The sequence below is a fragment of the Procambarus clarkii genome, chromosome 15 (assembly GCF_040958095.1).
Source record: "Procambarus clarkii isolate CNS0578487 chromosome 15, FALCON_Pclarkii_2.0, whole genome shotgun sequence".
NCBI classification, from domain to species: Eukaryota; Metazoa; Arthropoda; class Malacostraca; order Decapoda; family Cambaridae; genus Procambarus; species Procambarus clarkii.
This window is the reverse complement of record NC_091164.1, coordinates 32,999,421-33,027,309: the sequence shown is the minus strand read 5'-3', so window position 1 is coordinate 33,027,309 and position 27,889 is coordinate 32,999,421. Positions and strand designations below refer to the sequence as shown.

At 43.1% G+C, this 27,889-nt stretch overlaps 2 long non-coding RNA genes across 3 annotated transcripts in view; one reads left to right on the top strand and one right to left on the bottom strand.

Moving 5' to 3' along the window:
• The window catches only part of LOC138365117 (uncharacterized), a 4,548-nt gene extending 2,811 nt beyond the window's left edge, over positions 1-1,737 (bottom strand). The window contains exon 1 of the long non-coding RNA XR_011228659.1: positions 1,665-1,737. This is a non-coding gene — a long non-coding RNA (uncharacterized lncRNA). The remainder of the gene's footprint in view (positions 1-1,664) is intronic.
• LOC123759122 (uncharacterized) overlaps positions 1-27,889 on the top strand; it is a 196,299-nt gene that overhangs the window by 31,860 nt on the left and 136,550 nt on the right. For both annotated transcript variants that reach the window (XR_011228624.1, XR_011228623.1), the window contains exon 2: positions 10,464-10,534. This is a non-coding gene — a long non-coding RNA (uncharacterized lncRNA). The remainder of the gene's footprint in view (positions 1-10,463; positions 10,535-27,889) is intronic.

Below are 27,889 nucleotides of genomic sequence, written 5' to 3'. Positions count from 1 at the left end.
TAAACAATTTAAATAATTTCAGGCAATCAACACAACCTTCTCATGTTGGCTAACCCTCAGCATTGCTCAGGCCCCTGTGCCCAGGCCCTGGGGCCTGAGTCCTCAGTTCCATACACTAGCACTGCCAGGCCTCGCCTCCACATACACTAGCACTGCCAGGCCTCGCCTCCACATACACCAGCACTGCCCCTCGCCTCCACATACACTAGCACTGCCCCTCGCCTCCACATACACTAGCACTGCCAGGTCTCGCCTCCACATACACTAGCACTGCCCCTCGCCTCCACTTACACTAGCACTGCCAGGCCTCGCCTCTACATACACCAGCACTGCCCCTCGCCTCCACATACACTAGCACTGCCCCTCTCCTCCACATACACTAGCACTGCCAGGCCTCGCCTCCACATACACTAGCACTGCCCCTCGCCTCCACATACACTAGCACTGCCAGGCCTCGCCTCCACATACACCAGCACTGCCCCTCGCCTCCACATACACTAGCACTGCCAGGCCTCGCCTCCACATACACTAGCACTGCCTCTCGCCTCCACATACACTAGCACTGCCAGGCCTCGCCTCCACATACACCAGCACTGCCCCTCGCCTCCACATACACTAGCACTGCCCCTCGCCTCCACATACACTAGCACTGCCAGGCCTCGCCTCCACATACACTATAGCACTACCAGGCCTCGCCTCCACATACACTAGCACTGCCAGGCCTCGCCTCCACATACACTAGCACTGCCAGGCCTCGCCTCCACATACACTAGCACTGCCAGGCCTCGCCTCCACATACACTAGCACTGCCCCTCGCCTCCACATACACCAGCACTGCCAGGCCTCGCCTCCACATACACTATAGCACTACCAGGCCTCGCCTCCACATACACTAGCACTGCCCCTCGCCTCCACATACACTAGCACTGCCAGGCCTCGCCTCCACATACACTAGCACTGCCAGGCCTCGCCTCCACATACACTAGCACTGCCAGGCCTCGCCTCCACATACACTAGCACTGCCAGGCCTCGCCTCCACATACACTAGCACTGCCAGGCCTCGCCTCCACATACACTAGCACTGCCCCTCGCCTCCACATACACCAGCACTGCCCCTCGCCTCCACATACACTAGCACTGCCAGGCCTCGCCTCCACATACACTAGCACTGCCAGGCCTTGCCTCCACATACACTAGCACTGCCCCTCGCCTCCACATACACCAGCACTGCCCCTCACCTCCACATACACTAGCACTGCCAGGCCTCGCCTCCACATACACTAGCACTGCCAGGCCTCGCCTCCACATACACCAGCACTGCCCCTCGCCTCCACATACACTAGCACTGCCAGGCCTCGCCTCCACATACACCAGCACTGCCCCTCGCCTCCACATACACTAGCACTGCCAGGCCTCGCCTCCACATACACTAGCACTGCCAGGCCTCGCCTCCACATACACTAGCACTGCCAGGCCTCGCCTCCACATACACTAGCACTGCCCCTCGCCTCCACATACACCAGCACTGCCCCTCGCCTCCACATACACCAGCACTGCCCCTCGCCTCCACATACACCAGCACTGCCCGGCCTTGCCTACACATACACAGCACTGTAGCCAGCACTAGAATCTAATAATATAATAAAATATAAGTGTTTACTTACGATAATATTTGCATGAAGCGTTTGTCCTCTGTCCGCTGACTGCACTGACGACAAAATGGCCGCTCTGTTGATACTTGCTGTGACGTCACAGATGAGGGCAGCAATGCGCATTTCGTCCCTCGACCCTTAATCATTCCCTCGTATATATAATTGGCGAGACAATTTACTTATCATTTACTTATCTTAGTTAGCAAATAGGGGATATTTGGCTAAGATTTCTGGTAGCAGATCGTTTTGAATGAAATATTTAAACATCTCTGGAACATTTATTATAAAATTGTCTCTGAATTCAATTCAATTCAATTCAATTGAAGTCTTTTGGCACTCCATCACATAGTGACAGACGGTGTGCTTGTTGACCCAGTTTACATTTGGTTAGGTCTACATCAGCAGATAATTAGAAATCCCAGAGAGAGTTGAAACACAGTTTAAGCCGAACAGTAGTAACATCTAGAAGTCTGCTGATTTTATTGGATGATCCATAGATGTGTGGCTCCTCTTGCATGATAGTATGATGATAGATGGAATTACTGGTGTCAATTTCACTTTGCCTCAGGTCTACAAGATCTTGTTGAAGTTCTCGGTGTACTGTTGCTCTCAGATTGCTCATTGACAATCCAAGGCTACACTCAAACGTCTCCTTTAAAGGCAGATTCTTTGGCTAACTTATCAGCTCTATCATGCATTTGGAGGCCAACATGAGATGGAGACCACATGAAATGGACTCTGTTACCATCCTTAATAATTTTGTTGTATTTGTGCCTAGCTTCGGACACGAGCATGTTACAGTTATGTCTTAAAGAGTTGAGAGCATTTAAGGATGATAACAATACAATACAATACAATACAACACAATACAATTTTATTTAGGTAAGATACATACATACAATAAATATTTACAAGGATTGTTTGACTTATAGGTAGAGCTAGTACATACAATGCCTAAAGCCACTATTACGCAAAGCGTTTCGGGCATAGGAGTCACTTACAATTAATGTATCAAGTTTGGAGACTTGTACATATTTCAGTGCAAGGAGCAAGCAAATAGTTCAGTCTGAAAGGTAGAGGCCCAATTGTTTATACGGACTCCCCACTCAAAGTATAGGCCATCGCCCATTGTCAGAACAACTGCACTTCCAGTTGCACCCGTGGTGCGGTGTAGGGAACCATCAGTGTATATGATTTGAGAGAGAGAATGCTCTGTGGACAGAGCATCAATATGGCTTAAGGCGTTTAGCTTTGCCTCAAGACGAAGTTTGGGCTGATTTCTAATTTGCTTCTTGGGTGGAAAGGGAGGGATTTAAACTGGAAAGGGTGTAACCTCCCACGGTGCAGGAAAGTGCCGTTGTTGTTTCTCTTGGTACAAATCATGAACCTGATACATTCTGAGTTGAGTTCCAGTTTTTGTTATCCATTTGGAACAATGCTGATCTTCAATAAAGAAATTCTGGAGGGCTTCTGTGCAAGGACTAGGATGAGTTAGCCTAAGCATTTTAATACTAATTTGACAGTTAATTTCAGTAACACGATCAACAACGCTCGGAATATTAAGTTCCTTTCTCATATTAAGTATCTTTTGTTGTACGAGGGCAACCAAGGATTATCCTCAAGGCTTCGCTCTGCAATTTTTCAAGCCCTCCAAGCTTTCTTTCAGGCATCAAAACAAGCAGAGGTGCAGCATAATCCACTAAAGATCTGATGTATGCAAGGTACATCATTTTGACAATTCTGACATTGGCACCATAGCCTGAGTGATAACCTGCAACACCCTTGAGAGCTCGGAGCCTCTCTTTATACTGACGACAGAGTCTGAACACAACAGGACTATACAGTGGCACCTCAAGGCCAAGGTATTTGAATCTGTTTACATAGTCAAGCTGGGAGCCATCATACAGTTGCATCTTGCGAACAGCTCCTCCCTGCCTGGGTGGGCGCCGATTTAGTATCTTTGTTTTCTCTGCTGAGATAATTAAACCTACGTTCTGACATGAGTCTAATACAGAGTTAAGAGTGTTCTGCATGTTAGCATACCCAGTGGTGTGTATCATTATATCATCATCATACCCAGTGGTGTGTATCTATATCATCATCACACCCAGTTGTGTGTATCATTATGTCATCAGCATACCCAGTTGTGTGTATCATTATATCATAGGCATACCCAGTTATGTGTATCATTATATCATCAGCATACACAGTGGTGTATATCATTATATCATCGGCATACCCAGTTGTGTGTATCATTATATCATCAGGATACCCAGTGGTGTGTATCATTATATCATCGGCATACCCAGTTGTGTGTATCATTATATCATCAGCATACCCAGTTGTGTGTATCATTATATCATCAGCATACCCAGTGGTGTGTATCATTATATCATCAGCATACCCAGTGGTGTGTATCATTATATCATCAGCATAGCTATAATGATGTGGACGTTGGGTTTGCTCGGTACAGAGTTTAACAGCGTGTTTATTAAGGTATTAAATAAGGTAGGACTGAGGACACCTCCCTGTGAGGTACCTAGTTCGAAGTCTCTTGTTATCATTAATAATTTTGTTGTATTTGTGTCTAGCTTCAGACACGTGCATGTTACAGTATGTCTTAAAGAGTTGAGAGCAATTAAGGATGATAAAGAGTCACAATTAATGTATCAGTTTAGAGACTTGTACACATTTCAGTGCAAGAAGCAAGGAAAATAGTTCGGATTGAAGGGGGTAGAGGCCCAGTTGTTTATACGGACTCCCCACTCATAAAATAAGCTTTTGATACAGTGCCACATAAAAGATTGATTAAAAGATAGAGGCTCACTATATTGTGGATTCTATATTAAGCTGAATTAGGGCATGGCTATACCAAAGGAATCAAAGATTTAGAATCAATGGGGTTAAGTCGCAACACATGGTTTTACACATGGCCGTTCATGTTTAACAAATTTGCTCTCTTTTTATTCCAGCATAGTTGAGGCAGTTGATAGTGGTAAGGATTGTGATGTTGTGTACCTTGAATTTAGCAAAGCTTTTGATACAGTGCCACATGAAACAATGTTGACCTTCAATAAAGACATTCTGGAAGGCTTCTGTGCAAGAGTTAGGATGAGCTAGCCTTAGCATTTTTATACCAATTTGACAGTTAATTTCAGTAACACGATAAACAACGCTCGGAATATTAAGTTCCTTCCTCATGTTAAGTATCTTTGTGGTACGAGGGGCATCCAAAGATTATCTTTAAGGCTTCGTTCTGCAAGTTTTCAAGCCCTTTAAGCTTTCTTTCAGTCATCAAGGCAAGCAGAGGTGCAGCATAATCCACTAAAGATCTGATGTATGCAAGGTACATCATTTTGACAATTGTAACATTGGCACCATAGCCTGAGTGATAACCTGCAACATCTCCAAGAGGGCTTATGGAGCCTCTCTTTATACTGACGACAGAGTTTGAATACAAAAGGACAATACAAGGCAAGTTTTAAGGTATTTGAATCTGTTAACATAGTCAAGCTGGGAGCCATCATACAGTTGCATCTTGTGAACAGCTCCTCCCTGCCTGGGTGGACACCCGTTTAGTATCTTTGTTTCCTCTGCTGAGATATGACTAAACCTAAGTCCTGACATGAGACTAATACAGAGTTAAGAGTGTTCTGCATGTTAGCATAACAAGTAGTGTGTATCATTATATCATCAGCATACCCAGTAGTATCATTTTATCATCATGTATGATGATACATGATACAAGGATGTCTAAATTGATCGATCGAACGATCTAAATTGGGTACTGAAATATGGTCAAAAGATTGGCGGATGCCGTTTAATACTGACAAATGTAAGGTTTAAAGGATAGGTAATGACGATAGATCGAGTTACAAGTTATAAGCTAGATGCATGCATGGTGCTGAGATTATGAAGTCGAATTATGAAAGGGATCTGGGAGTTATGATTAGTAAGAATTTAAAACAAACAAAAATCAATGAATAAATGTTCGTAATAAGGCAAACAGAACACTGGGATTTATGTATTGAAACATTAGTAATAATTAAGATATCGGTTCATTGTTCTTCAGATATATCTTGCTCTGGGTAGGCTCCATTTAGATATATATGCACTTCACTTTTGGTCACAGTATATCCACATCATGGTTATAAATTTACTAGAATGCGTCCAGCGGAGGATAACAAAGTTAATACCCCAAAATAGAAACCTGTCATATGAAGAAAGATTGTCAAAGCGTAAATTACATTCTCTAGAAAGACAAAGAATTATAGCTAGGTGACATGTGGTTTATGTTTTTGTTGATGTGTTTCTATATTTTCATAAATAAAGCATGCTTAGTGTCTTATTCCAAGTTTTACGACAATTTTACAAGGTTTAAAATATAAAGCTCAATATATTTCAGCTTTTTTATACCGGAATTATACGTTAATATAACATTATAATAACGTAACGATGTCGTGAAAAGAACGTCATATTGACGACATATAAATGTTATATTTATGTTATAAGAACGTAAATTGGATAGGTTTACATAAAGTAAACAAAAAAAACGAAATGTTGACTGAAAATTGTTTATTTTTATATATAAAGCATGAAAACATTATAATTCCATAGCATTCACTACTATTTTTAAATTTTTACATAAATCTTAAAAAACTGTGTCTCAAGAATACATGTTTTTAGTTATATCTAGTGGTTTTAAGAACGTCAGAAATACGTATTTATGTCAAATGTTAGAGTATTACCTTTGTGGCACCATTTAAAAACGTTCACAAACGTTCTGTGTTTGCTGGGTATGCTCTTTGGGCACTCTACAAGCTTAGGTGTACAGTTACAGTGCATACAACATGTAGATACTTATATATAATACAGTATGTGTATATATGGGGAGCCGAGCGGACAGCACGCTGGACTTGTGATCCTGGGTTCGATCCCAGGCGCCGGCGAGAAACAATGGGCAGAGTTTCTTTCACCCTATGCCCCTGTTACCTAGCAGTAAAATAGGTACCTGGGTGTTAGTCAGCTGTCACGGGCTGCTTCCTGGGGGTGGAGGCCTGGTCGAGGACAGGGCCGCGGGGACACTAAAAACCCCCGAAATCATCTTAAGATACCCTTAAGAAATGGTAATAACACTGCAAACAGTATTGTTGGGGGAGAAAGTTTAGTGCATGTGACCTTGAATGAGTGAGGGAGCCTCTAGCTGTGTGTATAGCGACGACTCTTAGTGCCTGAGCTAACTATATCAGCTTAGCTGTACAGTTGTGGTGAACAAAATATATACATACTTATATATAACGTCTGTATATAGTGTAATAACACCACAAATGGTATTGTTGGGGGAGAGAGTTTAGTGCGTGTGACCTTGAATGAGTGAGGGAGCCGCCAGCTGACTGTGTGTATAGCAACAACTTGTAGTGCCTGAACTAACTATATCAGCTTATCTGTACAGTTGTGGTGAACAAAACATGTTGATTCTTATATATAACGTCTGTATATTTTGAATAAAACATAAAACAGGATGGTGGGAGGAAAAAGTGGGCGAGTGAGGCGCTGTTGAGGGAGTGGCAGCGAGTGGCTGGCTGGTGTGTGGCAGTCACTCCTCGTTGCTTTTCGACTCTCAATACCAACTTAGTGGTTCGTTATGGCGAACAAAACATGCAGATACTTCTATATAACCTGTGTATAGAGTGTAATAGCAGCAAAACTATTTGTTTATTGTTTTATGAACATAATAATTGAATCACTAATATGCACACCATACTTTTGAGTATAGCGATTATTCATCACTTTTATTATATAAATATATTACAATACACACTATTGAATAATATTACGGCAAAAAAACTAAGAAAAAATCATTCAGAGACATAGAAATAATTAAGTGATAATATCTTTGCGGCAACTCCCAACTGTCAGCGCGGGTGACGCTGACTGGCTCTGACGACCGCTCTGTCAACACCCACTTTTTGCCAGACTTCCTCGTTCAATTGTGGCCAAAATATGTCACCTACTATTTTTTTTATATTTTTCCCGTGCTCAGGGAACACATACAGTATTAACATTTTAAGAAGACGAAATAATTTGTTAGAATTTTTTTTCTTGCGCACATGGGTGTAAATGTCCTCAGGACCCCTGAGCAGTGGAAGGGTTAAGGGTTAATGCACATTGTTTGAATTATGTAGGCTACTTGAGAGGGGAAGGGAGGCAGCCGAGAACCCGCCCATAACCCCTCTTCCCCATTCCTGCCCACCCTCCTTACTCCTGCCCATCTTCCTTACTCCTGCCCACCCTCCTTACTCCTGCCCACCCTCCTTACTCCTGCCCATCCTCCTTATTCCTGACTACCCTCTTCACTCCTGCCCACCCTCCTTATTCCTGCCCACCCTCCTTATTCCTGTCCATCCTCCTTACTCCTGCCCACCCTCCTTATTCCTGCCTACCCTCCTTACTCCTGCCCACCCTCCTTACTCCTGCCCACCCTCCTTACTCCTGCTCACCCTCCTTACTCCTGCATGCCCTCCTTACTCCTGCCCATCGTCCTTACTCCTGACTACCCTCTTTACTCCTGCCCACCCTCCTTATTCCTGCCCACCCTCCTAACTCCTGTTCACCCTCCTTACTCCTGCTCACCCTCCTTACTCCTGTCACCCTCCTTACTCCTGCTCACCCTCCTTACTCCTGCCCACCCTCCTTACTCCTGCCCACCCTCCTTACTCCTGCCCACCCTCCTTACTCCTGCCCATCCTCCTTACTCCTGCCCACCCTCCTTACTCCTGCCCACCCTCCTTACTCCTGCCCACCCTCCTTACTCCTGCCCACCCTCCCTACTCCTGCCCACCCTCCTTATTCCTGTCCATCCTCCTTACTCCTGCCCACCCTCCTTATTCCTGCCCACCCTCCTTATTCCTGCCCATCCTCCTTACTCCTGACCACCCTCCTTACTCCTGCCCACCCTCTTTACTCCTGCCCACCCTCCTTACTCCTGCCCACCTTCCTTACTCCTGCCCACCCTCCTTATTCTTGACTACCCTCTTTACTTCTGCCCACCCTCCTTACTCCTGCCCACCCTCCTTACTCCTGCCCATCGTCCTTATTCCTGATTATCCTCTTTATTCCTGCCCACCCTCCTTATTCCTGCCCACCCTCCTTACTCCTGCTCACCCTCCTTACTCCTGCCCACCCTCATTACTCCTGCCCATCGTTCTTATTCCTTCCCACCCTCCTTACTCCTGCCCACCCTCCTTACTCCTGCTCACCCTCTTTTCTCCTGCCCACCCTCCTTACTCCTGCCCACCCTCCTTACTCCTGGCTACCCTCCTTACTCCTGCCCATCCTCCTTACTCCTGCCCACCCTCCTTACTCCTGCCCACCCTCCTTACTCCTGGCCACCCTCCTTACTCCTGCCCACCCTCCTTACTCCTGCCCACCCTCCTTACTCCTGCCCACCCTCCTTACTCCTGCCCACCCTCCTTACTCCTGCCCACCCTCCTTACTCCTGCCCACCCTCCTTACCCCTGGCCACCCTCCTTACTCCTGCCCACCCTCCTTACTCCTGCCCACACTCCTTACTCCTGCCCACCCTCCTTACTCCTGCCCACCCTCCTTACTCTTGCCCACCCTCCTTACTCCTGCCCACCCTCCTTACTCCTGCCCACCCTCCTTACTCCTGCCCATCCTCCTTACTCCTGCCCACCCTCCTTACTCCTGCCCACCCTCCTTACTCCTGCCCACCCTCCTTACTCCTGCCCACCCTCCTTACTCCTGCCCACCCTTCTTACTCCTGCCCACCCTCCTTACTCCTGGCCACCCTCCTTACTCCTGCCCACCCTCTTTACTCCTGCTCACCCTCCTTACTCCTGCCCACCCTCATTACTCCTGCCCATCGTTCTTATTCCTGCTCACCCTCTTTTCTCCTGCCCACATTCCTTACTCCTGCCCACCCTCCTTACTCCTGCCCACCCTCCTTACTCCTGCCCACCCTCATTACTCCTGCCCATCGTTCTTATTCCTGCTCACCCTCTTTTCTCCTGCCCACCCTCCTTACTCCTGCCCACCCTCCTTACTCCTGCCCACCCTCCTTACTCCTGCCCACCCTCATTACTCCTGCCCATCGTTCTTATTCCTGCTCACCCTCTTTTCTCCTGCCCACCCTCCTTACTCCTGCCCACCCTTCTTACTCCTGCCCATCCTCCTTACTCCTGCCCACCCTCCTTACTCCTGCCCACCCTCCTTACTCCTGCCCACCCTCCTTACTCCTGCCCACCCTCCTTACTCCTGCCCACCCTCCTTACTCCTGCCCACCCCCCTTACTCCTGCCCACCCTCCTTATTCCTGTCCATCCTCCTTACTCCTGCCCACCCTCCTTACTCCTGCCCACCCTCCTTACTCCTGCCCACCCTCCTTACTCCTGCCCACCCTCCTTACTCCTGCCCACCCTCCTTACTCCTGCCCATCCTCCTTACTCCTGCCCATCCTCCTTACTCCTTCCCACCCTCCTTACTCCTTCCCACCCTCCTTACTCCTGCCCATCCTCCTTACTCCTGCCCATCCTCCTTACTCCTTCCTATCCTCCTTACTCCTTCCCACCTTTCTTACTCCTGCCCACCCTCCTTATTCCTGCCCACCCTCCTTATTCCTGTCCATCCTCCTTATTCCTGCCCACCCTCCTTACTCCTGCCTACCCTCCTTACTTTTGCTCAAAGCACAATACCTAAACAAAATTATTGATTTTTTTTAAACATTTACTATGTTTTGGTGGGAAAATTTTTGTCATAGAAACCTTAAATTTGTTTTATTTTGCCTTAATAGGTAATACTGCTTCCAGTCTCTGCTCGGCTACCCAGGACGATAGCAAACACAACTTCTGCCCATTAATGATGGTAAGGACAATTTTATTCTTACTGTACTACCAGTGTGTGTGTTTATCATGTTGATGTCAATAACCAGTGATTGTGAGTGTATTAATCAAAATATTTTCATTAACTAGTGTATTAATGTTGGTGTTGTCTTTTATCACTGGGATAAGCGAGTTTAGTGAGTATCAGTCCGGTGCTATGGTGATTGTTTTTATCTTTTCTGATAGACTTAATAGTATCATTAACGTTTATCTCTGATATGGTACCTGGAGTACCTGGAGAGAGTTTCGGGAGTTCTTTTACTCCCCGAGCCCAACCTGGGGTCTGGCTTGACTTGTGATAACTTGGTCCAACAGGCTGTTGCTTGAAGCAGCCCGCAGGCCCACATATCCACTATGGCCTGGTTGGTCCGGCACTACTTGCAAGAACCTGTCCATGTGCCTCTTGAATACATCCACCTTTGTTTGGGCAATATTTCTAATTCGGTGTTGAACAGCTGTGGACCCCTAATGTTTAGACAGTGCTCTCTGATTGTGTCTATAGCACCTCTACTCCTCACTGGTTCTATTCTGCATTTCCTTCCATACCTTTCGCTCCAGTATGTTGTTATTCTACTGTGCAAATTTGGGACCTGGCCTTCAAGTATCTTCCATGTATTTGATACCTTTCTCTTCTCCTTTCCAAAGAATGTATTTTAAAAGCTTTGAGCCGGTCCCAGTAATTTAGATGTTTTATCATTTCTATGTATGCCATATTTATTCTGTGTATCCCCTCTAATTCAGAGATCTCTCCTGGTCTGTATGGGGAAGTGAGTACCAAGAAATACTTAAGATGGGACAGCATTAGTGATTTAAATAGTATTAGCATTGCTGGTCCCTGGAACGTTCTCATAAACCATCCTACCATTTTCCTGGCTGCCACTATATTTGCTCAGTTAGGTTCACTAAATGTCAGGTCGTCAGACATCATAATTCCCAGGTCTTTTACCTGTTGCTTTCCTTCTATGAGTAGGTCTGATTGCATCCTGTACCCTGTGTTTCGTTTAAGTTCCTCGTTTCCACCATACCTAAATACTGTAGAAACCCACTAATCCGGAATCCGCCAATCCAGAAAAACGCCCTCATTCGGCAAAAATCGTGGCCGGATAAAGATATCTCCCTCTCCGGCCAAAATGTCCATGGAAGCCGAACTAGCGGATATTTGGCTGGATCAGCGGCCTAACACGTTGTACACCACCACCAAGAAGGGAGGGAGTTATGAAGGGAGGGAGGGGGTCACTCTCACTGCTGCTCACTTCCTCTGTCCTGCCCACATTTACTGCCTCCCTCCCTCCCTCCCTAAGAGATTCTTCTGTAGGTGGCAGTAGATTGCCAGCCATAGATAGCCTGGAGAATTTCCATCTAATACAATAAAGGAGTCATGAAACAAGTATTTTTATAACTTTTTATTGTCCTAATAATATTACTAAACAAAATCTGTAACCAAAAATATATACATGATGATGTACAGTGTGTCCTCACTTGAAAGAACTATATGAGGCGAGGCTGATTATTTCACCGCGGAATTCGTTCTACCTGTCGGCTCCAGGCTGTCCTTCCCCTTAATGTGAAAATAACAGAGGTCCTACATCCACTATCAACTAAACAATATTCACAGAAAATCTATTTATTACGTATTTATTATTTTGAACATGGCACATGATAGAACAGTCATTGGTAAACAATTCCATATTAAAATCATAACTGTGTGACGGTTATTGGTGGCTGCAAATATGATGTATTGGCCAGGATTTCCATAAGCCAAATGTATGTCTATATAAATATTCATAAACAATTAATTTATTATGAATTAATTTTCACTATGGCATTTGATAAAACAATCATTTACAAACAATTTGGAATATAAATGCTACGAATTTAAGCATTAATGAATCCAATCAAGCAAAATCACATAATTTTCTCAACAAACTGTCAAGAGGAGGGGCGGTTGGCGGGTGGCCGGTGGTAGGGGAAGGGAGGGAGGGGCCAGTCGCTGGTAGTCAGGTGTGGGAGGGGGGGGAGGGTGTAGAATGTTGGCGGTAGAAGAGTTGGGGTGGGGGGTGGTGGCCAGACTGGCAGGCCTTGGGCCAGACCAGGCTTAGGGCCAGACCAGGCCTCAGGCCTGGCCCAGGCCTTTTCAGGATTGGGCAGCAGAAAATAACATGATGTTTAACAGTGATAAATTCCAGGTACTCTGGTATGGCAAAAATGAGGATCTGAAACATAATACAGGGTACAAAACACAATCGAATCTGCCCATAGTAGGAAAACAGCATGTCAAGGATTTGGGAATAATGATGTCCGATGACCTAACGTTTAGGGAGCATAACCAAGCAAATATTGCGGCAGCCAGAAAAATGATACGTTGGATATCGTGAACTTTCAAATCCAGGGATCCCATCATGATGGTTGAACTCATCAAGTCACTTGTGTTGTCCTGTCTTGAGTATTGCTCAGTACTCACTTCCCCCTTCAGAGCAGGAGAGATTGCTGAAATAGAGGGAATACAGAGAACATATATGGCACACATAGATGCAATAAAGCACCTAAATTATTGGGATCATCTCAAAGCTCTCCAAATGTACTCGCTAGAAACGAGACGAGAGAGATACCAAATGGAAAACATGGAAAATACTGGAGTGGCAGGTCCCAAATCTACACAGTAAAATAACAACATACTGGAGTGAACGATGTCGGGGTTCACCATAAGAGGGTGAGCAACAGTATACACAAGGTCACTCACCGTAGCCCTGCGGGTCTTCACTCTATCCTCGTGGCGCCACTGTACGCCAGGAGAGTATCCCAGTCAATCCCAACCGGCCTCTGATCGAGAATGAGTGAGAACACAGCTTGTTCTCTTTACAGCCCCGGCAAGGGCTCTACTATTAACCACAAGGTCGCCAACTGGTGTTTCCTGTGTCCAGTAACACGTCAGTGGTTTTGTTGATTTGTGGTAACAGTGACAAGAGCACACTCAATAGGTCTGATATCAGGCAGGTATTTATTTCTATCACTCTTATTTCCTTTCATGTATTATATAGCCACAAGAAATATGGAGGGGATGATACAAACGCCAAGGTATTTTGTGTTTTACTTAAAACTCAAGACATCACATCCGTATATCAACAAGCAAACAGCTATTTCATGCGTAAGTCGCTCGTTCCCACATATAATCATGAACTCGCCAAGCTGATACCTGGTTGATGGGGTTCTGGGAGTTCTTCTACTCCCCAAGCCCGGCCCGAGGCCAGGCTCGACTTGTGAGAGTTTGGTCCACCAGGCTGTTGCTTGGAGCGGCCCGCAGGGCCACGCACCCACCACAGCCCGGCTGATCCGGAACTTCTCTTACAAAACCGTCCAGTTTTCTCTTGAAGATGTCCACGGTTGTTCCGGCAATATTTCTTATGCTCGCTGGGAGGACGTTGAACAACCGCGTACCCCTGATGTTTATACAGTGCTCTCTGATTTTGCCTATGGCACCTCTGCTCTTCACTGGTTCAATCTTGCATTTTCTTCCAAGAAAATGAGGATCAATGCTGGCAATGCTCCCCCTCACGTCAATGTCAAAATCAGTTGGGCGACTCCCCCCGAATGCGTGATCTCTTACTACACTTGTTTGTTGGCGAAATATGCCCGTTTCTTTAAATTCTCAAGGATCACTAAATGTTCAAACAACACAATATCTGCGACAATAGCAATAGAACGTAAATACTTCGCTGCACTGATCTTGAGCTCAATCAAATATTTCTATATTAATGAACACAATAATTCACTATCATGGTATAACACACTGCACCTCATTTAATGATAACGCATGCAAGTATATATTACTGGAGTTCTCAGTAATTCCTTTCGTGGGCGAATATTCAATTGATCACTGCACACATGAATGGTTATTCATTACACAAGCATAGACATATATATATATATATATATATATATATATATATATATATATATATAGATAAATCATAGATATCAATAATAGTAATAATATAGTTACTGGGCACATAGCCTAACACCAAATACTGGCACATTTATATATATATATATATATTCTCTCACTAAATGATCATATTAAAGTCTCATGAAAGACATTATCAACACAGTAAATTCATCAATTACTCCGGGTGCCTGCACACACCAATAATAATAATAGATACCGTGAGTGCTCTATGTAGCCCCACTCTGCACACTTGTGCCTTACTGTGACATAGGTGAGCCTTGCTCATGACATACAAAATACTCTGGCTAAATAATATAGCTGACTAAAGGGGAATTGGGAGGGAAACTAGAATCACCTACTTCCACCTATCCTCCGGTGAGAGTTAAGTTGTAGCTCCTGGTCCAGGCTCCCGCTTCGTGTAGGGAACGCCCCCACACACACCCTGTCGTGTCCTCCAGGAACCCAATCAACGTCCCAAAATAAACGCGTCGTTTCCGTATTCTGTCCTCCGCGGGTCCGTGCTGCTCCTCCACGTCTTGTAGGGTTGGAGTCGGTCTCCCGGCCATCAACTTCTCCTCCCAACTACGGCTGCCAACCTACGTCTCGGCTGCAGTCGTACGGATTCCCAATTAGTATCTTCTTTCACTGCTTCCCAGTGGATTGGCCCAGCCGCTACGTCGTCACTGTGAAGCTATCAGACGTCCCAGACGATACTGCCTAGACTTTACCTGCACAGCACCCGACCCTGGAGCACTTGATGCTCAGTATACCGTCAATTCCCTCTTCGGTCCACACATGGAATGAAAGAAGACCTCTCGGCGTACTTGCAGACTACGGGTGACGCGTAAGATCCACGGGAGTGGCGTATTACTGTCAGATTGACAGGATCAACCTTCACACATCCGTCCACCTTGACGTGTCGTGTCAGACTGATGGCGCCGCCGTGGCGCTATGACCGGACCCCCCTGCCTTCGTGACGTCATACATGCCAAGGGAGGTTTTCATTGGCTCCCTGTGCCACATCGCTGTCGGTGACCAATCTGGTGCCACTGACGTCACACAGTTTTGGCGGCAAAACGGAGGAGCCCGCGCCATATTGGCTCCCTAAAGGGCCTATACCACAGGCCAAAATACTCTTTTTTTACAAATTTCTCGCCACCTCGAGAACACTACACTCTCCCACATATATCAAACTGATGCCTGCGACGTAGAGAACGCTCGGGTAAAGTGGACATGACTCTTACAGCAGGCGTGGGAGAAATATAAGGGGGGGAACACCGTCACAACGATATGGAAGAAAATGCAGAATAGAACCAGTGAAGAGCAGAGGTGCCATAGGCACAATCAGAGAACACTGTATAAACATCAGAGGTCCGTCGTTGTCCAACGTCCTCCCAGCGGGCATAAGAAATATTGCCGGAACAACTGTGGACATCTTCAAGAGGAAACTAGATTGCTAACTCCAAGGAGTGCCGGACCAACCGGGCTGAGGTGGGTATGTGGGCCTGCGGGCTGCTCCAAGCAAGAGGCTAGTGGACCAAACTCTCAAAAGTCATGCCTGGCCTCGGGCCGGGCTTGGGGAGTAGAAGAACTCCCAGAACCCCATCAAGCAGGCCAGACCTCAGGCCAAACTTCAGACCAGGCCTCAGGCCAGACCTCAGACCAGACCTCTGGCCAGGCCTCGGGCCAGACCTCAAGCCAGGCCTCGGGCCAGACCTCAAGCCAGGCCTCGGCCAGACCAGACCAGGCCTCGGGGTCAGACCAGCCCAGACCTCAGACCAGGCTTCAAGCCAGACCTCAGGCCAGGCCTCAGACCAGGCCAGACCTCAGACAAGGCCTCAGGATAGACCTCAGGCCAGACCTCAGGCCAGGCTCTCAGACCAGGCCTCAGGCCAGACCTCAGGCCATGCTCTCAGACCAGGCCTCAGGCCAGACCTCAGGCCAGGCCTCAGAGCAGGCCACAGAGCTGGCCTCAGGCCAGACCTCAAGCCAGACCTAGAGCCAGACCTCAGACCAGGCCTCAGATTAGGCCTCAGGTCAGACCTCAGACAAGGCCTTAGGTCAGACCTCAGACCAGGCCTCAGGATAGACCTCAGACCAGGCCTCAGGCCAGACCTCAGACTAGGCCTCAGGCCAGGCCTCAGACCCAGACCTTGACCCGTCTCAGATAATGTTGACTGCGTAGAGGCTAGCTGCTTTTTTACCCCCCCCCCCCAATGCATCCCCCTCACCACTGACACCGCCATTTATTATGAATTCTTCATTTTGACTATGGAATATGATAGAGCTGTTTGTTATAAACAACTGAAATGGTAACATTTACTCAGCTAATTTGATGAAAAGCAGACAGTGAGTGAACTATCAAGGTAGAGCATGGAGGCGCCAGCCACGTGTTGCCATTTAGACGATAACTCTGGCCAGAGCTCTCCACTGACACAACCTGCCTCCCCTGACACCACTATTACCCCATTTTTCCTGTCAACTTCCACCACTGACACCACTATTACTCCATCTTCCATGACAATTTCCACCACTGACAACCTGCCTCCCCTGACACCACTATTACTCCGTTTTTCTGACAACTTCCACCACTGACACAACCTGCCTCCCCTGACACCACTATTACTCCGTCTTCCCTGACAACTTCCCCCACTGACACAACCTGCCTCCCCTGACACCACTATTACTCTGTCTTCCCTGACAACTTCCACCACTGACACAACCTGCCTCCCCTGACACCACTATTATTCCGTCTTCCCTGACAACTTCCCCCACTGACACAACCTGCCTTCCCTGACACCACTATTACTCCATCTTCCCTGACAACTTCCCCCACTGACAACCTCCCTTCCATGAGAATAACTTACACCAACTGCCCCCCTAACAATAAACCCTAACTATTCATACCACTTGCCCCTAACAACAACAACTCACCAATGACTCTTGACACAATTTTATCATCCTTCAACCATTTCTCCCTGGAAATAATGGGTAAGCATAATAAAACACTGTATAACTGTTTACACTTTGAATCATAGTTGATGAAGACCTCCTCCGACGCTCGGTCTCGGTGACCACTTGGACTAATATTCTTCGCTTAATCGAACATTTTATATGTTCTACTGAACATTTAGTAATGAATTAAATTTGTTTGGATCTTCCGGGAATTCGCTAGAGCGGGGTTCTTTAGAGTGAGAATGCACTGGATGTCACCTACGATTTTATTATTATTTATGCAGTGACCAGGGAACATAAATGAACACCCTTATAAAACGAAAAACAATTTGGATTTTTTGTGGTGCCTGGTGGTGTTGCAGGCCAATAGCCCTTAGCGGTTTAAAGGTTAATGAAACGTGGTTGAAAGAGGATACAACAAACTCTTTAACATGACAAACTACTTGGCAATTCATAACTGTTGGCCAATCCAAAGAGGTGGTAATACAGTACTGCCACCAAAAACTGACTTCCTTAAAAGTAATTCAAACTAGAGACACCTGTGGTGAGTATATCTTTGCCTGTTTCAGAGTCAAGGGTACCGAGGCTGACTTGACTACGGGAGCAGTTTACAGAATGCCTAACACTGATGTTGTTGAATTCAACTCTAATCTTAGAAATATAATACTGTACTAGCCAACAAACTTAAGGGGCCCGGTGACGGTGGAGATTTCTCCATATATGAAATATAGTGAAATTTTTTAAACAAATCTCCCGTTATTTGGCATCAGCGTCGTGAAAATTTCATCCGAATATGTCAAGAAATAGGTTTTTGACGAATTTTCAAAAAGTAAATGTGTTCTTGATGGGCGGCAACTGATACTGATAATAATGATAACACCTCCTATTTACTGGCAATCAGGAATAAAGATGCAAACACCTGTCCGATGCACAAAGAAGACAAGTACAGTACAACCTCAATTCAATGTACCTGAATTTGCCGTATCTCTGGCTAAGTCACACACTTCACAGGCTGGATTTATTCACCCGGTTCGGTTTACTCTGGTTCGCCGAAGCAGCGGGATGTGCGGATTTGCTTAAGATGTTGGGTCAGAGTTCACTGATTGATGGAAAACTTTCCTATTCTATCTCTGATAACAATTAATAATTCCTTCATATGACAAGTTGATCACACACGTGGACAAGTGGTCCACAAGCTTACGATGTTGAGACAGAGTTTACAGACTGGTGAAAAACTTTCCCATTCTATCACAGGTTATAATTAATAATTCCTTCATATTACAAGTTGGATCACACAAGTGGACCACACAACAAGGGAACCGTATGAACCAAACACCAGCCAGAATGGTCCACACAACAAGTGAAGCATATTAACCAAACACCAGCCAGAGTGGTCCACACAAGTGAACGTCTGTGTTTCCATGATTTTCATTCACTGATTTGTGGCGCACGTATCTTTGTAGATTACAGTACATAGTTTAAAGGCTGAAGCGTGAATAGCTAGCTAACATGTTGAAATCTTCATATATACATTTTCTGCGATGAAATAATATGAGTGAGGGTGGACAGATAAGGGAATACTGTACTGTAACCCTCACTTTACAGTGAAGTTTCACTCGCTTTCATCTGTGTCGTCATAGTTCAGTGCCCCATGACTTTGAAAGTTTCAGATTAATAAATCATTTCTAAAACTGGTGCTCTAATAGCTCTTTATTATTCTAATTAAACTAAACTAAATAAAACAAAAAAAATGTACTGTATCTGATATCTGCTATTACAGTGATATCTGTACTGTAATAGATATCTGCTATTTGAGAAATTATTCATGTTATTGGCACAACAACTCTAGCGTGAGTGGACGGGTCTAATCCGTGTGCACACCACCATGCGTATTTTGTTCGATTTCGTCGCCACATTTCAGTGACTCATGGCTTCGAAATAATAAAATTAAAAAATCAGTTCTGAAATAAGTATTTTTTTATAGCGCTTATTATTGTAATAATGTCACTAAACTAAATATATAACCCAAAAACATATAATTTGATGTAAATACAATATTTGAGAGAAATTTATGTTACTGGATCTGGCTTGAACACCAGCCTACTTAGGGTGTATAGACCTAGTCTGCGTTCATTTGCGTTCAAACTTGCAAATCCCTCTGTGAAGTTTGACCTCATACAATCAGCTGCTAAGTATAAAACCAACCTCTATATAAATGAGTGTCTTACAAAGCAGCGTGGATCCCTCCTCTTCAGGCTGCGTCAAATTCGCAAACAAAACCCTGGTCTTATCAAGCAGTGCTACACTAGGAATGGAACGATTTTTGCGAAGAAGGAAAGTACAGGAAAAAGATATGAAATAAAATGTGACCAACAACTACTGGCCTTCTTTAGTGATTGTGGTATATCTGAAAACCTGAACCCGACCAATGCCAGTACTTAAAATAACTCTTTCAGTGCCTGAGCCTAACCTAACTTAATCTAACTTTGTCTAAGGTGCTGTCTCTGCCTTACCATTTACCTAATGTTCTCTCATTCATATAATTTCCTAAATAATCCATCAAGTCTCCATGCACTTACGCAAGCAACTACCTCAGTTTCATTGTAAAATTTTACTCTTAAATCTAATCTTACCCTATTCCATTTAAATTGTAAATTTAATTGTATTGATCTATGTCATTTATTGAAATCAATTATTGATCTCATTTTGTTCTTTTAATTAAGTTCATTCTAATTATAGGTTAAAACTAAGCTAAATAAAATTGATTATCTTTAAGATTATTTTACTTTACAATTATCATTTGTCAAATTTTTTTTATATATTCATCTTGACAGTCTCTACTGATTTTTTTGTTCTCTCCACCAAACTTGAGTATCCTCCATGGCTATCTAGTGACTTTTATTCTACCTCTAATTGTTTCAATTCTATTGTTTACTTGCATTTATTGTTGTGTTTTGCCATAATTATTCTCTAATTTTAGCAGACTCAATACTTTGTAAGCTCTTATTGTATTGTTATATTATTATATTGCTGTGTTTTGCTATAATTACTTTCTATTTTACAGCAGATTTAGTTTTCATCTGTTCCTGAAATTGCTTATCTTATTGTATCGTGACATTATCTTATCTATATGCTTACTGATATTGATCCAGATCGAAATCTTCTGTCCCATATCCACACAAATCAGCACATTGATCATCATTATTGCAGGTATTACACAGCAAATCTTGCAAAAAACAAACTCCTAAATAGCACCTGCTTATCAGTTTACAACCAAAATGTTAGGTCACTTGGTAAACATTTTGATGATATAAATGCACTTCTTACAGCACTAAGTACTAAATTATCTTTCATCATTTTAACAGAAACTTGGCTAAGTAATGACTATACCCAACTCTACAATTTAGCTGGTTATAAAGCCATTCATAACTGCAGGCCTAATAAAAAAGGTGGCGGTACAGCAATATATTACAAAGATACCTTCACTTGCAATAGTGTCATTAGTGATAGAGACGACTATTGTGAATATACCTTTGCCAAGTTCTCCAGTAAATCCCTTAAATCCTCCCTGATAATCGGTGCCATCTATAGATTTCCTAATACCAACATAGCTTTATTCTCTGACAATGTAAGGAATCTTATCATAAATAACAATCTCAACAAAAATCACATCATTCTGGGAGGTGATTTCAATATTGACCTGGGTCTTCAAAACAACCCTCAAGTTGACTATTTCCATAACAGCATGCACTCCTGTATGCTAATCCCCACAATCACCAAGCCCACCCGAGTCACTCAAACATCTGCCACTACCCTGGATCACCTATGGACTAATATAACAGCTCCCCTTACATCTGGGGTAATTTATGACAGAACAACTGACCACTATCCTACTTTCCTCATAGCAAACATTGACACATCACCACCAGAAACCAAAAAACTTTCATTCAGGCTACATAGTGAATCAGCTTTAGGCAATCTCTCTAATGCACTCCACAATATTAACTGGGAATCTGAATTTAATAATTCACAGGATATAAACTCATCAACTAACCTCTTTCTCTCTAAAACTCTAAGCCTCTACAACACTCACTGTCCCCTCCTTACCAAACAAGTAACTGATAAAAGAAAAAATAACCCGTGGCTCACAAGTGGCATAATTAAATCAATCAACAAAAAATATGAATACGAAAAGAAATTTAGGAGTGGCCTAGTTTCAATGGAAGTAGTTAAAAGGTACTCATCAGTGCTTACCAGAATCATAAGAAAAGCAAAACTTTCATATTATGAGACTAGATTCAAAGAAGCAAAAGGCAACATGAAAAGCACATGGAATACCATCTCTAACATCCTGGGAACTAAACAACACTCCCACAACCAGATAACACTCTCTAAGGATGGCCTTACACTGTCATCTGACTTAGAAATGGCGAATGAATTTAATAGCTTCTTTTCATCGATTGGTGTGGGAACCGACCTGTGAGATTTATATTTGTTTAATTTATATGAATTTATATTTACGTTAATTTATATACTTCGATAGCAATTTGTATAATGATAAGTGGACTGTATTTCTGCAATAATCTCTTAATCTCACAAATCGATCCTCTACACATTAGGGGGGGGTTATTAAATTAATATATATATGCAGCCAATCAAACTACAGTAATAGCTACATACATTGATGAGGTTCCTTCTCTTATAGTACAGCAGGTTAGTCCACCAGGTATAACTAGAGTGTAGACACCAAATTATCCTCTTTGAGGTAGCTTCTATCACCCAGTAACTGGTGCACATAATCTTGCATCCTCGTCTTGACCTGTCAAAAGTGCGCTAGCTGTAAAGCCAGAATCCTATATATGACAAGTATATCAGAGAAAACACTATACAGTACATGGAACATTAAAGACCTGGCTTAATTACCTTTAGTATGAGGCGATTTCGCGTTCTAACCGGCTAACCCTATATCCTGACATTAATGGCCATAAATGAATGATAAACGGGTTTCGGATAGACACTTAACTTGAATTTGTAGACAGCGTGTTGACAATGGTACACCTTTGGGTTCCATAACACTACGTCCAAGTAAATTTAACAGGAGCCGAATTTGCTCCCGTGTGAGCCTCTGGTCTCAATAAACAACAATGGCTGCCCTCCTTCCTCACTCTGACGCCTGGCTTACATTGTCCAGATTTCAGAACGTGATAGAAGGGTCACATTTACTCTACTTTAATATTGATAATTAAGTTAATTTATATAAGATGTTTTTATGATGGTAAAGTCCAAAGACTAATGTATTTAAGAATAATTCCCAGCAGAATAGCTGGTGAATTATAATAGTATGTGGTGATGATATCCCGTTTTCTTTAGACGGTAATTCCACTACAAGTTACGTTTTCTATGGGTAACTTGTTGGTAATACAGCAGCACTTATTATCTGTCTGTATGATTATTAAATGGTGTCGGATTTTCCGACATAATTCCCCAGGGGGCTGCTCACGGGTCGAAGTCCTGATTAGAACAGACGGACACCGATACTCCTCCATCGAATTATTACATTAATTTGATGTTAGTAGTTAGTAATCACACATTTGTGCGTCTGTTCGTACAGGACGGATGTCCCGTACTAGAGTTGCAGGGGTTAGAAGTCTAATGCAATTTCATTTCCCTGTCAACTCTTGAAAGGCTAATATTGAAGCCTTATTACATATTATTTAACCCAGAAGACTGGATGTGATCAAGTACTACAGTCAAGTATGATTCAGGGACTGCAGTGAGATCAGTGACATTAGATATAACTTGAAGTTTCTTCAGGTAACTGGTCACTGATATATAAACACTGAGGCCCATGGAATACATCTTGATTAAATAATAAATGTATCAAATCAGTCATCAGATTTACTGGGGTTTAATTTAATTAATTGATTCAGAGGATTGAATAGCTCATCATTAAAGTAAAGTATGGTTCTGAGACTGCAGTGGGTTCAGTGACATTGGTCGCAGTGACTTGTAGCTGTTTTAGGCTACTGTTCACTGATTTGCCACTGAAGCCTCATGAACTCATCTTCAGCTTCAAATGATGATACTAACATCAACCTCTGTTGGTATAGTCAGCTGTAATCTCCTTAGTATAATGCTACTGGAGAAATATAATCAGCTGACAAATTTAGATTTCTACTGGTATTGTTTATCTGCAGGCATAGGTCTCCTCAGGCTTGATACTGGGCCTGAGAGTAATTTACCTCCTGCAGAGTTTAACATGGTTATACCCTGATATTTAGTAGGGCTACCGATGAATCGATGACAATAGTCTGTCCCTACAAGGAGACCGAAGTCGGTGAGGTGATCAGACTTAATATTATCTGCCAATTTTATTCCTCTATTTCTCAGGAATTTGGCTGTTGCTCTCAGACCTTGAACTTGTAGGTCTACTGGTATTTTGTCCACCACAATGGCTTGTACTCGACAGACGTACCTGCCTAAACGCACTGATGGTTGTACCACCTGGTAGACTTGAGGTCCTGCATCTGTTACAAACCCTGAGATGTTGAATGACATCTGGGCTACAGGCCTTAATTGTAATTCATCTGCCAACTTTTTAGTGATGTATGTTCTCTGGGATCCTTGGTCAAACAACCCTCGGGTATGGACCTTGGCCCTCTTATTCAGGATGGTAATTTGGGCAGTAGGCAAAGTCGTATTACCTTTAGACTTTGCCGTATGGACACTCTTTGTTTGTTGCACCTTGCAGTACTGTACTGTGGTGGGAATGCTATCTTCCACCTTGGGTCTTGAATACGTTAATTTCGTATATTTGCACAGTGCTGCATGGTGCCTACCTCTTCTACACCTGTTGCAGGTGTTGAATTGGGTATCACAATAGTCTATGTTGTGTGACTTGAGACACCTTGCACATCTCCCTAATTCCTGGAGTCGCTCCATACGAGTGTCTCTGGTTGGATAATTAGCACAACAGTATGTTGAATGTTTCTTTTTGCAGAACATACATGTCCCCCAGCCTACTGCACGTTTGGAAGTTACCGGTTTGGGTGAACTAGTAACAGTAGGCTTGGAGGATGCTGCTGCATTGTCAGATTTTCTGCAACTTGATGTTTGAGTAATTGGTTGATGTTTATTTGGGGTGGTTGTTTTACCCTTTAATTGACTATTATTTTCTATTTCTGAAGGCTTGCAAGAGGCTTTAACTTCCTCATTTGCTCGTCGTTTGTTTATGATGGAATGTAAACCTTCAGTGATGTCCTGTACTGTCAGGATGGTGTTATGTTCATGTGCATATAATTCATCTAGTATATCGCTGGACAATTTTCGTTGAAGGACTACTTTGGTCATCCATTCACTAGTAGTTATATCAACCTTAAGTCTGAATGTTCTTAGTAGTGACTCAAACTCCATGCTGAAGGATTGTAATGAGTCAGCAGTCTGATCAGGTTGAGGTAAATCCAGCAATTGTAGTACTAGATGTATGACAGTTTTCTCATTGCCAGCATTATTCCTAGGAAGCTGGACTGGGAAATTAGTGCTGTCGCTATTTTCATTTACATTTTCTACTACTGGTTCAGCTTCACCTCTAGTTTGGAGGCATGTTAACTTAGTGGCCTCAGGTATTGGGTTTTCAGAAACCACAGAGACTGTGGATAAATTGTCTGAGAACTGCTTAATTTCTGGTGGTATAATATTGGGTGAAGCTGTAGTGGGTGAAGCTTTACTGGGTGAAGCTTTATCCTTGTTGATTAATGGATCTAATCTGGCTTTACATTTATTCTCAAAAAGATCCAGATCATCCATAACATTATCTACTTTATTTGATGTACTTGCTATTTGTTCTGATTCAATTATCCTGTGTAAATGTTCCAACCTGCCTTGAGTTTCTTCTTCATATTGTGCTAGGTCAGACAGGAATGGTTCCACATCTTCAACTACTACATCATCGTGGACTTGATTTTGGTAAGATTTCCTATTTGCTTTCAATATATGCAATTGGGTTTGAATCTGTAACAGTGGTATTTTCAACCGATGATAATTAATTACAGGCTCATATAACAACTGTTCATATTGGTTGAGATCTCTTGTTAGTTGGCGTTTGCTTGATATTAAAGCACGCTTTGCTTTCTGTGGATTAGTCATGGTGACTTGTTAATTGAGCACCACTGGCTCATAAATTGTGAGCAAGTACTAATGGTAGCCTAGGGTAAATTCTGCACTCACTAGGCAATAATCCTACCTCTACTAGAGGTTAGCACTTAAAATTAATACACATTATATATATACAATCATACACACTAATGATTTGAGTGATAAACCAGTGTCACTGGAAGTACCTTTAGGTTAGCTCTTCTATATCACCCTAGGATGGTAGAGACACTAATTAATCACTCAAAGGTGTAATGATCATAAGTAATTTATTATATATACAACTCAACTCGAGTTGATAAAAATTACACCCAAAATAGGGTCTGGACCATTCATTAATGGTGTTAGGTTGTTCAATATAGTACAACTGACTATTGTAATAATGGGACTAGGATGAACGATAATAGTTCAACTAGTCATTGGTAATATCCTACCCTGTTGTGGGTTGGCAATTAGTAAATATTATACTGTGATCACTAGTGCAATATATATTAAATAATTCTCTATTTGGAGAAATAATATACACAATTATTGATAATAGCCTCTTAATTAGCCTCTATGAAACTTCTAATATTATCAAGAAGTATTAAATATTATTAGTGACCTCGCGAAATAAAGTCCACAAAATTCGTAGATAATCTCTCGCGAAATGTAACACCACGAAATCCGTGAACAATCTCGCGAAGACACAGTCACTAATTTGGCTGGATTCTATATTAGCGCTGTCATTTCACGAAATAACACGCCACCAAATATCTGTGGGTGTGCATGAAACCGCTGACGAAGCTGAACTGGGCTGAGGGAGGCTCCTGAGCTCCCACGAGGCAACGCCGCTGTCTATGACTGGCTGGCTTTGTTTAAATAACACTGCACTAGTATATTTAATGAATCCACTGGATAACTGGTTCATCCGGTACTAAGATGACCAAATGTGGGTTCATAGGACCGAATATTCCGGTTCCGAAGGTCCAAATAATGTGGGAACCGACCTGTGAGATTTATATTTGTTTAATTTATATGAATTTATATTTACGTTAATTTATATACTTCGATAGCAATTTGTATAATGATAAGTGGACTGTATTTCTGCAATAATCTCTTAATCTCACAAATCGATCCTCTACACATTAGGGGGGGGTTATTAAATTAATATATATATGCAGCCAATCAAACTACAGTAATAGCTACATACATTGATGAGGTTCCTTCTCTTATAGTACAGCAGGTTAGTCCACCAGGTATAACTAGAGTGTAGACACCAAATTATCCTCTTTGAGGTAGCTTCTATCACCCAGTAACTGGTGCACATAATCTTGCATCCTCGTCTTGACCTGTCAAAAGTGCGCTAGCTGTAAAGCCAGAATCCTATATATGACAAGTATATCAGAGAAAACACTATACAGTACATGGAACATTAAAGACCTGGCTTAATTACCTTTAGTATGAGGCGATTTCGCGTTCTAACCGGCTAACCCTATATCCTGACATTAATGGCCATAAATGAATGATAAACGGGTTTCGGATAGACACTTAACTTGAATTTGTAGACAGCGTGTTGACAATGGTACACCTTTGGGTTCCATAACACTACGTCCAAGTAAATTTAACAGGAGCCGAATTTGCTCCCGTGTGAGCCTCTGGTCTCAATAAACAACAATGGCTGCCCTCCTTCCTCACTCTGACGCCTGGCTTACATTGTCCAGATTTCAGAACGTGATAGAAGGGTCACATTTACTCTACTTTAATATTGATAATTAAGTTAATTTATATAAGATGTTTTTATGATGGTAAAGTCCAAAGACTAATGTATTTAAGAATAATTCCCAGCAGAATAGCTGGTGAATTATAATAGTATGTGGTGATGATATCCCGTTTTCTTTAGACGGTAATTCCACTACAAGTTACGTTTTCTATGGGTAACTTGTTGGTAATACAGCAGCACTTATTATCTGTCTGTATGATTATTAAATGGTGTCGGATTTTCCGACATAATTCCCCAGGGGGCTGCTCACGGGTCGAAGTCCTGATTAGAACAGACGGACACCGATACTCCTCCATCGAATTATTACATTAATTTGATGTTAGTAGTTAGTAATCACACATTTGTGCGTCTGTTCGTACAGGACGGATGTCCCGTACTAGAGTTGCAGGGGTTAGAAGTCTAATGCAATTTCATTTCCCTGTCAACTCTTGAAAGGCTAATATTGAAGCCTTATTACATATTATTTAACCCAGAAGACTGGATGTGATCAAGTACTACAGTCAAGTATGATTCAGGGACTGCAGTGA